The 14,806-nt window shown below is 40.7% G+C and overlaps 1 protein-coding gene and 1 non-coding gene across 4 annotated transcripts in view; both read right to left on the bottom strand.

Annotated features, from left to right (window-relative positions):
* Positions 1-14,806, bottom strand: part of PLEKHG1 (pleckstrin homology and RhoGEF domain containing G1) — a 254,209-nt gene that overhangs the window by 91,894 nt on the left and 147,509 nt on the right. The window lies entirely within an intron of this gene.
* On the bottom strand, positions 9,045-9,117 carry TRNAW-CCA (transfer RNA tryptophan (anticodon CCA)). The gene has a single exon. It is a non-coding gene; the product is annotated as a tRNA-Trp (tRNA).

Raw genomic sequence — 14,806 nt, 5'->3', positions numbered from 1 at the left:
AATTAAACAATTGTTCAAAATCAAAGGTAGTAGGTGCCAGAACTAAGATTTGGATTTGGTTGGAGAAATCACTTGGTTCTCTGCATCTCCATTTCCTCACCAGTAAGAACGATTGTGTAGAACTTGGTAATTCATTCAGCCAATACTTACTAATGGCCTCTTAAGTGTCAAAGGCAATGCTGACTGCTAGAAGTAGAAAACTCACCAAAACACTTCACCCTTTTCAGAATCCACAGTCAGTTAAGACTTTTGAGTTATTTTCCAGTTCAAAACTCTGTGTGATTTCTACTCAGTCAAAAATCCTGCGCTATTTGGAGCAATCTAAGCATTCACCAATAGATGATGGAGAAACAAAATATTATATAGACATACAATGGAATGTTATTCAATCTTAAGAAGGAAGAAAATTCTGACATGGGCTATGAGAAGGATGAACGTTGAAGACACTGCTCAGTGAAAAAAGCAGTCACAAAAGGACAAGTATTGTATGGTTCCACTCATGTGAAGTATAGAGGAGTCAAATTTATAGGAGCAGAGAGTAGAATGGTGGTTACCAGCAGCTGAACGAAGGGGAGGAGGAGGGGGGTTACTGTTTAATGGGGACAAAGTTTCAGTTCCACAAGATAAAAAGAATTCTAGACACTGGTTGCCCAATGCTGTGAATGTACTTAATGTCACTACAATGTACCTTTAAAAATCGTTAAGACAGTAAATTTTACATTATGTGTATTCTACAATTTTTAAAAACAAAAAAGAACTGCTTGAGGGAAGAGGGTATGAAGAGTTATTGCTTCATGGGTGCACAGTTTCAATTTGGGGGGGTAAAAAAGTTCTCAAGTTCTCAAGATGGATGGTGGTGATGGTTATACAGTTCAATGTACAACAGTGTCAGTGTGCTTGATGTCATTGAATCACTCACTTAAAATGGCTAAAATAATACATGTCATGTATATCTTGGGCTTCCCTAGTGGTTCAGCAGTAAAGAATCTGCCTGCAATGGGAGAGACCTGGCTTTGATAACTCGGTGGGGACGATCCCCTGGAGGAGGAAATGGCAACCCACTCCAGTATTCTTAACTGGGAAATCCCACGGACAGGGCTACAGTCCATGGGGTCTCAAAGAGCCAGACATTCTCAGGATGGATAGCGGTAATGATTATGTAGTTCAGTGTATGACAATGTCAGTGTGCCTAATGCCACTGAATTGTATACTTGAAATGGTTAAAATTAATACATGTTATGTATATTTGACCAGGTTTAAAAAGATATAAAATTTTCCATGTGAACTGCTGTAGAGAACAATGCTATCAGCCTTAAGTGGCAGAGTAGCCTTGGTGCTCAGAGGAGAAACTACAAATATAAGTGATCAGAAAATAGTTAACTACTGAACTATGTAGGCTGGTAAACCTTGCATCAGCTCAAGCCGCCTCTTTTTTTTGGTGTTACAGAACAGGGTTGGTTTGACATCAACTTGCTTCAGGCTTATCAAATGACCTAGGCTGATTCTTTGATGCTTAGTTTCACAAGGTGGAAGCAACATTTTTCTTTGGAAGAAACTTCCAGCCATGGGAAACTACTCCCAAGTGAAGGTTGGTTTGTTTAGAACACAATTTCCTGAATTCTATAATTTTCTACCCACTCAGTATAACTGCATATTCAAGGTGGCATACACCCAAAAGGCAGCATAATTCTACCCCCAAATGAACACAACCTGTTCTAGCAAATCTTCAATAGAGTTCTGCCCACAGGCAGTCTTTGAAATATATGAGCAGTTCTTTAGCAGACGGGTAATAATAGCTACTCAATCACCTGAGTTAACTGAAGTTTTTAAAATACCTTTTCATTAGAAATCAAAATGTTGCCTTAAAAGAAAAGCTGGAAGAATGGGAAGGGACTTTTTAGTTGCAGGTATTTCGCTAAGAGCTTGATCTCACAAAACTAATGAATGTCCTCAGTTATGTCTGTAAGTAAGTCTATCCTTTCCTTTGATACATTGTCTAACTCAGAATATGCACGTGTAGATGGAAAATATTCTAATTTTAATGGCATAAACACACAAATATTTACCCCTTAAATCTCCTTGGTGTAACAGAAGTTTCAATCCTCAAGGAAATCAACCCTGAATATTCACTGGAAGGACTGATGCTGAAGCTCCAATACACTGGCAGCTGATGCAAAGAGCTGGCATATTGGAAAAGACCCTAATGCTGGGAAAGGTTGAGGGCAAGAGGAGAAGGGGACAATAGAGGATGAGATGGTAGGATGGCATCACTGACTCAATGGACATGAATTTGAGCAAACTCCAGGAGCCAGTGAAGGACAGAGAAGCCTGGCGTGCTGCAGTCCATGGGGTCACAAAGAGTTGGACATGACTTAGTGACTGAATAACAACGAGATAGCAAGGGTTATCACTTGTATAAGAGTATTTGACCCAAATTGTGCAAATCTTTCTGGTGACAGAAAGTTTTGAAAAATCCACAACTATTTGCTTTTTCAAATAATCATATTTGTTGGTCCAAGATTTGGGTAAAAAATATCTACTTGTTAGTTTTCAGAAATAAACTCTCAAATTGTTAAGACAGCTTGAAATTCTTTTGAACCATTTTTTTCTTATAGGACGGAAGTAAAAAGTGCTTTAGGGATGGAAAATCATGTTTTTTGACAACAGGTATGGTGTTCTTTAATCTTCTGAACAAAGGGGACGGGGGAGAGGTGAGACCTATTTGTAACAAGTCATCACACTCAAGAGGTAAGTACAGTTAGTTCTGCTTTAACATTTGCTTTGAAAGCAGGAATTTGTTCCCACATGATTAATACACTAGGGAGTAACTTGAACTTAATTCAAAGTTCTGAATTTTGCTTAGGCAGGATTGCATTCACAATAAAACAAAACAAACAAAAAACCAGGTGAACACAGAAAAGCACAGCCACTTCCAGAGAGCATCAGAGGAATACAAATACACACTCACATACAGCTCAAACACCTACCAGCTACCTCAGTCCACCTGCATACCTCATTAAAGCCACACCCATCCACGCCAGGAGTATCAATTTTGCATTGATGTCAGGAACTGTGGTGTTGGAGAAGACTCTTGAGAGTCCCTTGGGCTGCAAGGAGATCCAACCAGTCCATTCTGAAGGAGATCAGCCCTGGGATTTCTTTGGAAGGAATGATGCTAAAGCTGAAACTCCAGTACTTTGGCCACCTCATGCGAAGAGTTGACTCACTGGAAAAGACTCTGAGGCTGTGAGGGATTAGGGGCAGGAGGACAGGGGGATGACAGAGGGTGAGATGGCTGGATGGTATCACTGACTCGATGGACATGAGTTCGAGTGAACTCCGGGAGTTGGTGATGGATAAGGAGGCCTGGTGTGCTGCGATTCATGGGGTCGCAAAGAGTTGGACACAACTGAGCAACTGAACTGAACTGAACCCTACTTTATAACTCAGACTACAACCCTGCACACAACTTCTCTTTAATTTGTCTCTCCTCCTTCTTGGCCTATTTTATATTTCCCCCTCTCTTCTCTCTCCTCTTTATTGTTCTTTTTCTCACTCTGTCCCCCGCTTCGCTTTGTTCTCTTCCTCCTACAGGGGGTGGCAGCTGTGGGTACCAGGTGGCTCCCACAAGAAATTTCATGTTTTTTTTTTTTTAAGTTGAAGTATCATATTTACTATAGTAAGTATTTAGTTCTTAACCATTTAACGCGTATAAAACTGCCTCCATTTGTTTCTTTTTCAATGGTGTTTTGAGTGTTGCACTTGGAATCTATTTTCCCCCATTTTCCCCTCATATGATTTTGCAAGTTCAGTGATTTTTAAAAGCACATATGTCAAATTATAACAAAATGGATCATAGGCACTTGAAATTCATATTGCTCTTTTTCTATAGCAACTGTATTCTCTTTCTTGGGTCTTAGACATGTGATACGGAAGCTAAAAACTATAATATATTTAACTATATTAAATCACTATAATCTATTCTGAGATCATGAACTTTTTTTTGTTTTTGATCATGAACTCTTGAAACCTGGTAAGAATATCCTACAAAGCTGGACTCAGGGCCTCCAATACCCTGGAAATCCTTAGACTGACCTGAAGTATTCTAGACCCAAGCTTCAAGAAGCAAGCCACAAAAAGAGTCTAAAAAGAAAAAAAAAGGAAGCAAGTCATAAGTCAACAATGTCAGGCACTCAAGGGTGACTATTACCTGAGGTTTATTATTTCTCAAGGAGACAATGAGAACATCACTAAATGCATAATTATTACTCTTATACCAACTGATGTTCATTATGCTATTGTATAAAGTTCTTAGTAATTTGAAAAGCATAAAGGTTAATGACATAAATAGACCACTATTTATCAATGGCAAATTTACTTTCTCCATGTTCACCTCTGGAAAGATGAAAGTTGACTTCTACAAGGCTTCCCTGTGGCTCAGCTGGTAAAGAATCCACCTGCAATGCAGGAGACCTGGGTTTGATTCCTAGGTTGGGAAGATCCTCTGGAGAAGGGAAAGGCTATCCACTCTAGTATTCTGGCCTGGAGAATTCCATGGACTGTATAGTCCATGGGGTCGCAAAGAGTTGGACACAACTGAGCAACTTTCACTTTCCCTTTCTTATGGAAACCATCCATAATGATGTCACCTGATTTAGAGTGTGCAAGTGTGCAAGGCCTAAGATTATTGCTGCTAAGTCGCTTCACTTGTGTCCGACTCTGTGCGACCCCATAGATGGCAGCCCACCAGGCTCCCCTGTCCCTGGGATTCTCCAGGCAAGAACACTGGAGTGGGTTGCCATTTCCTTCTCCAATGCATGAAAGTGAAAAGTGAAAGTTAAGTTGCTCAGTCATTTCTGACCCTCAGCAACCCCATGGACTGCAGCCTACCAGGCTCCTCCATCCATGGGATTTTCCAGGCAAGAGTACTGGAGTGGGGTTGCCATTGGCTTATGTATGTATAAATGTATTAAAACAGTTTTAACCATTAGGTTTTATATTGTTTACTTGTTCTTTAAGTGTTCACAATTCTCATCTTGGCTTCTCAGAGAGACTACAGAAATGAGTTTAAATGATGATCCTGTATGCAAGACAGCAAAAAAGACACAGATGTGTATAGCGGACTTTTGGACTCAGAGGGAGAGGGAGAGGGTGGGATGATTTGGGAGAATGGCATTGAAACATGTATACTATCATGTAAGAATCGAATCACCAGTCTATGTCCGATGCAGGATACAGCATGCTTGGGGTTGGTGCATGGGGATGACCCGGAGGGATGTTGTGGGGAGGGAGGTGGGAGGGGGGTTCATGTTTGGGATCGCATGTACACCCGTAGTGGATTCATGTCAATGTATGGCAAAACCAATACAGTATTATAAAGTAAAATAAAGTAAAAATAAAAAGTTAAAAAAAAAGAAAGGCAGGGCAGTAAAAAGGAAGGTATTCCATTTTCTTATAAACTTTATCAGTGTGGCAATAAACTTAAAGCTTCTGAGCATGACCATTCTGTTAAGGGTATGCTGGCATTAGTCCATTATTCTCATTGATTCCAGTCTACTAAAAATGTTTCCAGAAGACAAGCAAAGAGGCAGAATTTCTGCCTTTGAACTATGCTAGACCCAGCAGCCCTCTTCTTAAACTGAAATATTGATAGTACCACCTATGTTCAAAAATTCCAAAGAGCCCTTTGACAGGTCATATGGATAGGAAAACCTACAAAAACGAAAGAGGGGAGGGAGTTAGGAAAAATGGGAGAGAGAGGAGGTAGAGGTGATGGAAATGTGTAAGGGGGGAGAGAGGAATAAGGGAAAGTACATCTTAGTCTAAGTACTAAATGAAGAATTCCATTTAAAACATTCTATAGGGTTATTTAGTAGAGAGAGTTAACTATAAACTTGGCAGTAAGCATCATCAAGATCTTTCCTGCTTTCTTCCTTATGTATTTTTTATTTTTATTTTTACCTTTTAGTGGTGGGATGCCAGGTGTAGGTTTCTATAAAGAGAATATTGCAGTTACATATTGGGTTGGCCAAAGAGTTCATTTGGATTTTTCCACAACATCTTATGAAAAAACTTGAAGGAACTTTTTGGCCAATCCAATATAATACATGGTAGACACTGGCAGTTGTTCACAAAAATGTTTCCTTCTTTCTTTGGGCACACAGACTATATCTCCAAACTTACAGCTTGATGTGGAATGAGAGAAGAGGTGAGCCGTTTCTACACTTGTCTCAAAAACTCTCCTTCCCCTGCCTTCTATCAGTTGATACATGGAATGGCACAGCATCCACTAACCTGAACACACACATACACGACTGCAAAAGAAGAAACTTCTGTTGTATTACATCACTCAACTGGGGGGCCGATTTGTTACTGTGGCTTTACTTACACTTATACACTATGCCTTCCAAATTTTTAAAACAGTGTTTCTCAGCCAAGGGAATTTTGTCCCTTGGGGGTTATATGGCAATATCTAGAAACAGTTTTGGTTGTCATGAGTGGGCATGGTAGTGGTTCTACTGACATCTAGTGAGCAGAGGCCAGGGTTTGATGCTAACATCCTACAACACACACGACTATCCCCCATAACCAAGAACGACTGTCCCTGATAACCAAGCACTATCCAGTCCCGAATGCCTACCATGCTGCTGTTGCAACACCCTGCTCCAGAGAGCTTAGGAAGACGACCAAACCTTCGAGCTCTCTGCTAGACTCTCAGGGGAGATTTGCAACAGCAATGCAGTAGTAAAGGAGGCCTTTGGAGTGAAACCTAACATTCCAGTTCCTGTTTCAACACTAACCATTTACAAACCTTGGACGAGTTCCTTTACTCTCAGTACATGCAATAGTCTTGTGCTAAAAATAAGAAAATTATAATAGTACCCACATAGTGGGGCTGTGGCTGAGGCTGTAACTGCTTAATTCAGTGCCTGAAATCTGGTAAGCACCCAAATACAAGCTGCTGTTAATGTTATGTTTTAGTGTTTTTGTTGCTATTAAGGTATATATCTAGAAAATTTAGAAGTAGTAGCCACGTAGTATGTTTATAGCTATTCGGATTCATTGAGGTGGTGGGTGTGGTCACCAGGTTTATGGTTTCTATCTACCATGCTCCCAGGAGAACCTGACCAATATAATTATTTTGAATCATTTTCCTAGGTTTTGACTCAAAATCTGGCTAGAACCATTTGGAGGGAATAAACTGACATCATTTATTAAGTATACATGAACTCTTGTGAACAGTCAACAACAACCTTTGCACAGCAACCCTACGTACCTCCACTCACTTTGCTTTTAGTAAATGCTGCCCATGTTGAGCTAGTTTTGATGTTCACTAGCAGTTAATCCAGAGAAGGCAATGGCACCCCACTCCAGTACTCTTGCCTGGAAAATCCCATGGATGGAGGAGCCTGGTAGGCTGCAGTCCATGGGGTCGCTGAGTAGGACACGACTGGGAGACTTCACCTTCACTTTTCACTTGCACACATTGGAGAAGGAAATGGCAACCTACTCCAATATTCTTGCCTGGAGAATCCCAGGGACAGGGGAGCTGGGTGGGCTGCCGTCTATTGGGTCAAGCAGAGTCAGACATGACTGAAGAGAGTCAGCAGCAGCAGCAGTTGATCAGAAGGTATGAACAGGATGGACTTTTAAAAGACATGAAAGGCCAGGCACCCCTCTCCACCCCCAATATTAGGCTGCAACCAGTAGAGGAGACGAATACTCAAAATCGCTATGTTCTTACCCTCTAAGTTTCTGTCATTGTTAAGGTGGCAAGAGGTGAGAGTGGGGTAGAGCAAGGAAGGGGAGGGCATAAGAGCAACAAAGAGGCATGGAAACAAAGAGTCAAAGTGAAGTTTGGGGGGCTCATATACAGTGGTTAGATGTGCTATTTGATGAACAGCTCCTATTGGCTTGGCCAAAAAGTTTATTCAGGTTCCCTATGTTACAGAAAAACCTAGACAAACTTTTTGGCCAATCCAATACATAAGCCTAAAACTACTTAGCAGGTTTGCTTCAAAATTACCATAGACCTCAAACGGTTTTAGCAAAGATCTCATTCACCCAATATGAGAAAAGCCCCTGGAAGGAAAAATAAAGAGACACATTCAAATGAAAGTGCTCAAATGTCATGTAAAAGAAAAAGTACATTAAAATGTGCCAAGTACTACAGTGTAAGCACTTTATTAAATCCACCCACGTAACAAGCCTTCGTTAAAAACAATCCCTGCCAAGTCCTACACTCTAGCATTGAACACATAATTCCCTCAGTATTCAAGAAATGTTAGTCTGAAGGAACCTCATAAAAACTGTCAGTTTAATAAATGTTGTCACACTGGAGGGAAAGTATTGAGTGAGGACATGTGCAAATAAAAAGACAATAAAAGCAAGGACATCTCATCAGCCTCCTCCCTTGGTTCAAAACTTTTCTCTTCTTGTCAAGTATCCTACGCAGCTGTGGCTGGTCCAGGGAACACCCATGTAAAGCTATCCCTTCATGGCCAAGAGAGGAGCAGCAGAGCTATGAACTGACCTTTCCACACCAACCATCTTCTCTCTCCAGCTGAATCAAACTCAGCTTCAAGAGAAAACACCTCCAAGTTCGATAGTGTTGTCTCTGAGAGGTGGCGCAGGACAAAAACCCACTCAGATTCCATGTTGTCCAAGTCTTAGCCACCTCACCAGCCTAAAAGCTAAGTCTTTAGGCAGGGTCCATAGTTAAGCACGGCACCGACTTCCTGGGCCTGATCACTGGATTCCTTCATTCACTCTGCACAGATCTGGGAGAGGCTCACTTCCCAAGTGTAAGACAATTCACCTTCCAGCTAGTGGATACGTCTGGTGCTAAGGGCAGCCTCTTCTCTAAGCTATGGCAACAGGAAGAATTGTGTTCAATATGTTTTATGTCAGTAAAGTGAAAGTGAAGTCACTCAGTTGTGTCCGACTCTGCGACCCCATGGACTGTAGCCTACCAGGTTTTTCCGTCCATGGGATTCTCCAGGCAAGAATACTGGAGTGGGTTACCATTTCCTTCTCCAGGAGATCTTCCTGACTCAGGGATCGAACCTGGGTCTCCTGCATTGGAGGCAGACGCTTTAACCTCTGAGCCACCAGGGAAACACTAAGTGGGTGAAAAGTATCTCTCTTCTCATCCACCTTATCCTAACATTGTCTGTACTGCTGCTGCTAAGTCGCTTCTGTCATGTCCAACTCTGTGTGACCCCATAGATGGCAGCCCACCAGGCTCCTCTGTCCCTGGGATTCTCCAGGCAAGAACACTGGAGTGGATTGCCATTTCCTTCTCCAATGCATGCATGCAAAGTCGCTTCAGTCGTGTCCAACTCTGTGTGACCCATGGACAGCAGCCCACCAGGCTCCCCTGTCCACGAGATTCTCTAGGCAAGACTACTGGAGTGGGTTGCCATTTCCTTCTCCAACTATCTGTACTATCACATGATAAACAAAAAGTTCATGCCAATCAAGAAATACAAGAGCTGGAGGTTGGAGATCAACAGCCTAATCCTTGTGTAGCTACAGCTTTTGAATAATGCTGAATGCTTTTAACAAGGATGGCTTAAAGCTTTGGTTCTTTAAATTTTACACAGCAAGGCTATAATAATAACTTCTTAGCTTTTAGCACACTGTATGGATAAAGGTGCTTGAAAAAGGATTTTAACTTTTTAGAATTTTATCTACTTTCCCCTCACTAAATGTACATGTCCTCAACATCCCCAAATATGATTTAATTTAGGATTTCTTATATTTCAAAGATCCTATTTTGTAGTAGGGATATAATTTCTAATTACACAGTATTAGATAATGTTATGAACTATTTAAAACCCTTCATAAAAGTTTAAAACAGGCCATGAACTATATCCAGGGCCAAGTCTCATGAGGCTGTCAAAGGCTCTTTTATAGATCATTTATAAAGATTAAAGAAACCCACTCTGCCCATGAGAATCTCTGGTCAGTCAATCTAAGATCCTATTAAACATGAAAGAAACCCTTATTTCCTACTTTCCAGCTATGAATTTCTCTCTCTCCACAAATTGTATCACTGGCAATTTTACTTTTAACTTTTAAAACTAGCTTTCATACTTATTATCTCATTTTATCTGTGAATGCTAGTAGGACCCATATATAGAAATGGAAATAACAGCTCTCTTGTTTCTCTCAGTATGGTCGATAGTCAAGACCTCACCTCTCTAAAATGTCAAGTGTACAAACCAAATGACTAGGATGTCAGGCAAAGGAGCAGAGGAGGGAGTTGCCACGGGGAGGGAATGGAGGGGACAGAGAAAAGGGCCTGCGATGAAGACCAGAAGCAAGAACAATAACATTTCTCAGTTAAATCTTCAGAATTCATTTTTAAATTTCTAAATGGCATGGGAAAGAAAACAAAATCCAATATATTTGGGAAAAATTTTAATACAATGTCGTTATGTAGTGAAAGACGTACATCCTTCTTTGCATTATCACCAACAGCTGAGAATCCTATTGCCCAGATAATGTGTGAGCAGGATCTCTTCTCAGAAATAAGCTACTCAGATACTATGTGGTACCGTATTGAGCTACCAAGGCATACTGTGTTCAGTTCAGTTCAGTCGCTCAGTTGTGTCCGACTCTTTGCGACCCCATGAATCGCAGCACGCCAGGCCTCCCTGTCCATCACCAACTCCCGGAGTTCACTCAGACTCAAGTCCATCGAGTCCGTGATGCCATCCAGTCATATCATCCTGGGTCGTCCCCTTCTCCTCCTGCCCCCAATCTCTCCCAGCATCAGAGTCTTTTCCAATGACTCAACTCTTCGCATCAGGTGGCCAAAGTACTGGAGTTTCAGCTTTAGCATCATTCCTTCCAAAGAAATCCCAGGGTTGATCTCCTTCAGAATGGACTGGTTGGATCTCCTTGCAGTCCAAGGGACTCAGGAGTCTTCTCCAACACCACAGTTCAAAAGCATCAATTCTTTGGCACTCAGCCTTCTTCAGAGTAACTCTCACATCCATACATGACCACAGGAAAAACCATAGCCTTGACTAGACAGACCTTAGTTGGTAAAGTAATGTCTCTGCTTTTGAATATACTATCTAGGTTGGTCATAACTTTTCTTCCAAGGAGTAAGCGTCTTTTAATTTCATGGCTGCAGTCATCATCTGCAGTGATTTTGGAGCCCCCCAAAATAAAGTCTGACACTGTTTCTACTGTTTTCCCATCTATTTCCCATGAAGTGATGGGACCAGATGCCATGATCTTTGTTTTCTGAATGTTGAGCTTTAAACCAACTTTTTCACTCTCCTCTTTCACTTTCATCAAGAGGCTTTTTAGCTCCTCTTCACTTTCTGCCATAAGGGTGGTGTCATCTGCATATCTGAGGTTATTGATATTTCTCCCAGCAATCTTGATTCCAGCATGTGTTTCTTCCATCCCAGCATTTCTCATGATGTACTCTGCATATAAGTTAAATAAGCAGGGTGACAATGTACAGCCTTGACGGACTCCTTTTTCTATTTGGAACCAGTCTGTTGTTTCATGTCCAGTTCTAACCGTTAACATCTTTTAAATCAGTGTATATATCAATGGCCTTTCACAAAAATGTTTGTTTATAAATTCTAAGGACAGAATATAAACCTGAGTGGTTAGGATATGTATGGATAAGATACACTACAGATAAAATGCAACTAAGGGAAATAAACACAACCAAGAATGACTACTGAAGGCCATTCATTAGTGGGAACTCAGTAAAGCAGAGTGCACAGTCTGAACCCTGGAAAAGGAAATGGCACCCCACTCCAGTACTCTTGCCTGGAGAATTCCATGGAGAGGGGAGCCTGGCAGTCTGTAAGTCCATGGGGTTGCAAAGAGTTGGACACGACTGACAGATTATCACTCAGTCACTCAGACAGTTTGAAACTATGCTACTGTGTAAGTGGAAAACAACTTCCCAGTTATCTCTATAAATAACTAGGTGGTTTTTCTTCAGAAATAATTCTTGCTTAGAAAGTCAACTAACAAACTCTCTTTGTGTGGTAAGAACTTATGATGGTAGGTTGTTACTAAGTTGCCTTTTCCCCATTTAACTCTGCACTTGAAAAATCAAAGATACTAAAGCAATCAGCTACAGAATTTTTAAAACAGATTGGAAATAGATTAAGGAAAACAGATTTTTTAAAGGAGTTGACATCTTGTGTTTTAAAAGAACACTCATAACAGTCCTTATTGGGTAAAGTTGCTGCAAGGTGGAAAATAATTGGTTATACTCCATAAAGGAGGGGTGCATGCTCAGTCGTGTCTGACTCTTTGTGACCCCATGGACTGGATCCTGCCAGACTTCTCTGTCCATGGAATTTTCCAGGCAAGAATACTGGAGTGGGTTGCCCTTTCCTACTCCAAGGGATCTTCCTGACCCCAGGATTGAACTCATGTCTCGAGTCTCTTGCATTGATTGGCAGGTGAGTTTTACCACTGACGCCACCTGGGAAGCCTCCATAAGGCAAAGAACTACATAAAACGAGTCTAACCATTCTGTGAAAACTGTGATCTTGAGAAACAGAGGTGGTCACATACAAAAGTGTGTGAGGAAGAGGCTGCAGCGACCAATCGTGATCTGAAGAGATTCTGCACTTTTCTAGGTGGGGAGGGGAAGTGACTCAAAGCATTCCAGAGACTTCCTGAACAAAGCGGCATCTTCTTCCTGCCCAGGTGCTTCCCTCTCTATTTGGGACGTTTTCTTCCAACTACCCTCCTTCCCAACACCCTTCTTCATCTTTCTTCTCCCTAATTATGTGTCACCTTAGATTTTCCCTGGGTTCTTTATAAATAATCCAATTGCCTTCAAAATAATAATGTTGGAATCACCCACTTAAAAGTTACTCTTTCCTAATGAAATTTCTACTGTAGTATACGACTAAATCTATTTATTTTTGTAAAAGACTTCAGATAAGACAGAAGATAGCTATAAATGGTGCTCAGTCTCAGCCAGCAAATTCAGAAGAGGCCTGGGATGATAAGTGTTTCCATTTATTAATTGCTTACCATGTGCCAGGCACTGTTGCATGAGCTTTTAATATATTATCTAATTATCATAACACCAACCTTATTAGGCAAGTATCATTTATTAGTCTCATTTCACAGTTGATGAAATGAAAGCACAGATTTATAAGCAAATACGGGGTTTGGCAAACCATGGCCCTTGGGTCAAAAATGGCCCTAAAGTTTTCCTTGAACGTCCACACCCATTCACTGACGTAGAGTCTGGGGCTGCTCTTGGGCTATAGTGGCACAAGTGAACACTTACGATTGACAGTTTAGGGCCCAGAAAGCCAAAAAGAGTTACCATCTGGTCCTTTATAGCAAAAGTCCACCAACCCATAGTGCAAAACATTGGCTAATTCCTTGATAAGGGGAAAAAATAAGGCAAGAATATTTGTACAGTTTGGAATAAAACTTCTGCTGAAACTGTTAGAAAATAAAAAAATTTTAAGGTATTTTATTGAAGCAAAAAATCCTGTTTTAACCTATTTTCTTTCATAGATCTCTTATTGTATTTCTTCTCACTTAAAGTTTGTTAACTGGCCTCAGAAAAAAACAAGTGTTCATAGAATTCCAGCTCAGACACTAAAGGTTTCTCTTTAGGTATGGTGAGTTTCGATGAAGTGGTAAAGTTTCCAAGCAAGAAACAAAGAAAAAAAGGCCAGAGAAAGCTTTGACAACCATAAATTTCCTGAGAGGTTTCACAAATTTTGGCAGTTTCACAGGTATTTCTTCTCAAGTACAAATGACATCATTGTTGAAATTCTAGAAACAATTGGCCTGGTTTACTCTACATTTGGTATCACATATTGTTTTGGTTGAGCATCAATTGATTTTTTTTCTATTTTTACTGGGAAGTTATGTCATAACTATTTTTAGAAGACTGTCTGGTTTGATCATTTGTGGAACTGAAAACACAATTGTGTCCTAGAATTTTTTTTCCCCTAAAGCTATAAGAGTGTATGTGTTTGGTGGAGAATGTCCTCATCAGCAAATATTCCACCAGTTTATTCTGAAACACATTTTAGATTCAAAATCTAAAACAGGAAATGAGCACTAACACATGAAAGAACCTGGGATAGTACCAGGCAGCGTAGGGAGTATAGCTTCATAATGTATCAATTTGAAAGATAATATTTTAAATTATTGAGAATGAATTAGCATCTGAACTGTTCTGATAATTATCATTTTATTCTTAAAAACCTAGCTATAATCAAAGTCAAATTAGAAACTGGATAAGTCAACTATACTCCAGCATAAAATAAAAATTAAAAAAGAAATAATACAGGGAAACAACAATGATAACAAATTAATAACTGAATTTCCAGAGTCTTGGATCTGGTACCTGAGCTAAGTTCAGTTTGCAGAGAGTCAAATAATTTACACGAATTTGTTTAGTATAAAAGTAAAAGGTAAACACCTAAGACCAAGTCCAGGGTTCTTCTCTCCCTTTCACCACCTTCCCCTAAACAGCAACCAACACAGAAAACAGCCTGAAACCTAATTCCCAAGCTTGTTTGCGCAGAAGAATCACCTGGGGATCTTCCGCCCACCTCCTGGCCACACCCCAAATCAAGGAAATCCTTCTCTGGAGGTGAGACACAGGTACTGGCAGCTTTGGAAGCTCCAGACATCAGGAGACAACTGTGATTAAGCTGAAGATGACCCAAGGAGGTCAGTCAACACACCCCTGACACCTGCAAGTCAGGAAGCTTGCATCCTGTCTGTCCCTCTCACAGATCTTTGGGGCAGGAGTCACTAACACAACACCCAGTGT

Source organism: Ovis aries, chromosome 8, assembly GCF_016772045.2.
Source record: "Ovis aries strain OAR_USU_Benz2616 breed Rambouillet chromosome 8, ARS-UI_Ramb_v3.0, whole genome shotgun sequence".
Classification (NCBI taxonomy): domain Eukaryota; kingdom Metazoa; phylum Chordata; class Mammalia; order Artiodactyla; family Bovidae; genus Ovis; species Ovis aries.
The sequence above is the reverse complement of the archived record's forward strand: the minus strand, read 5'-3'. Positions and strand labels throughout refer to the sequence as shown.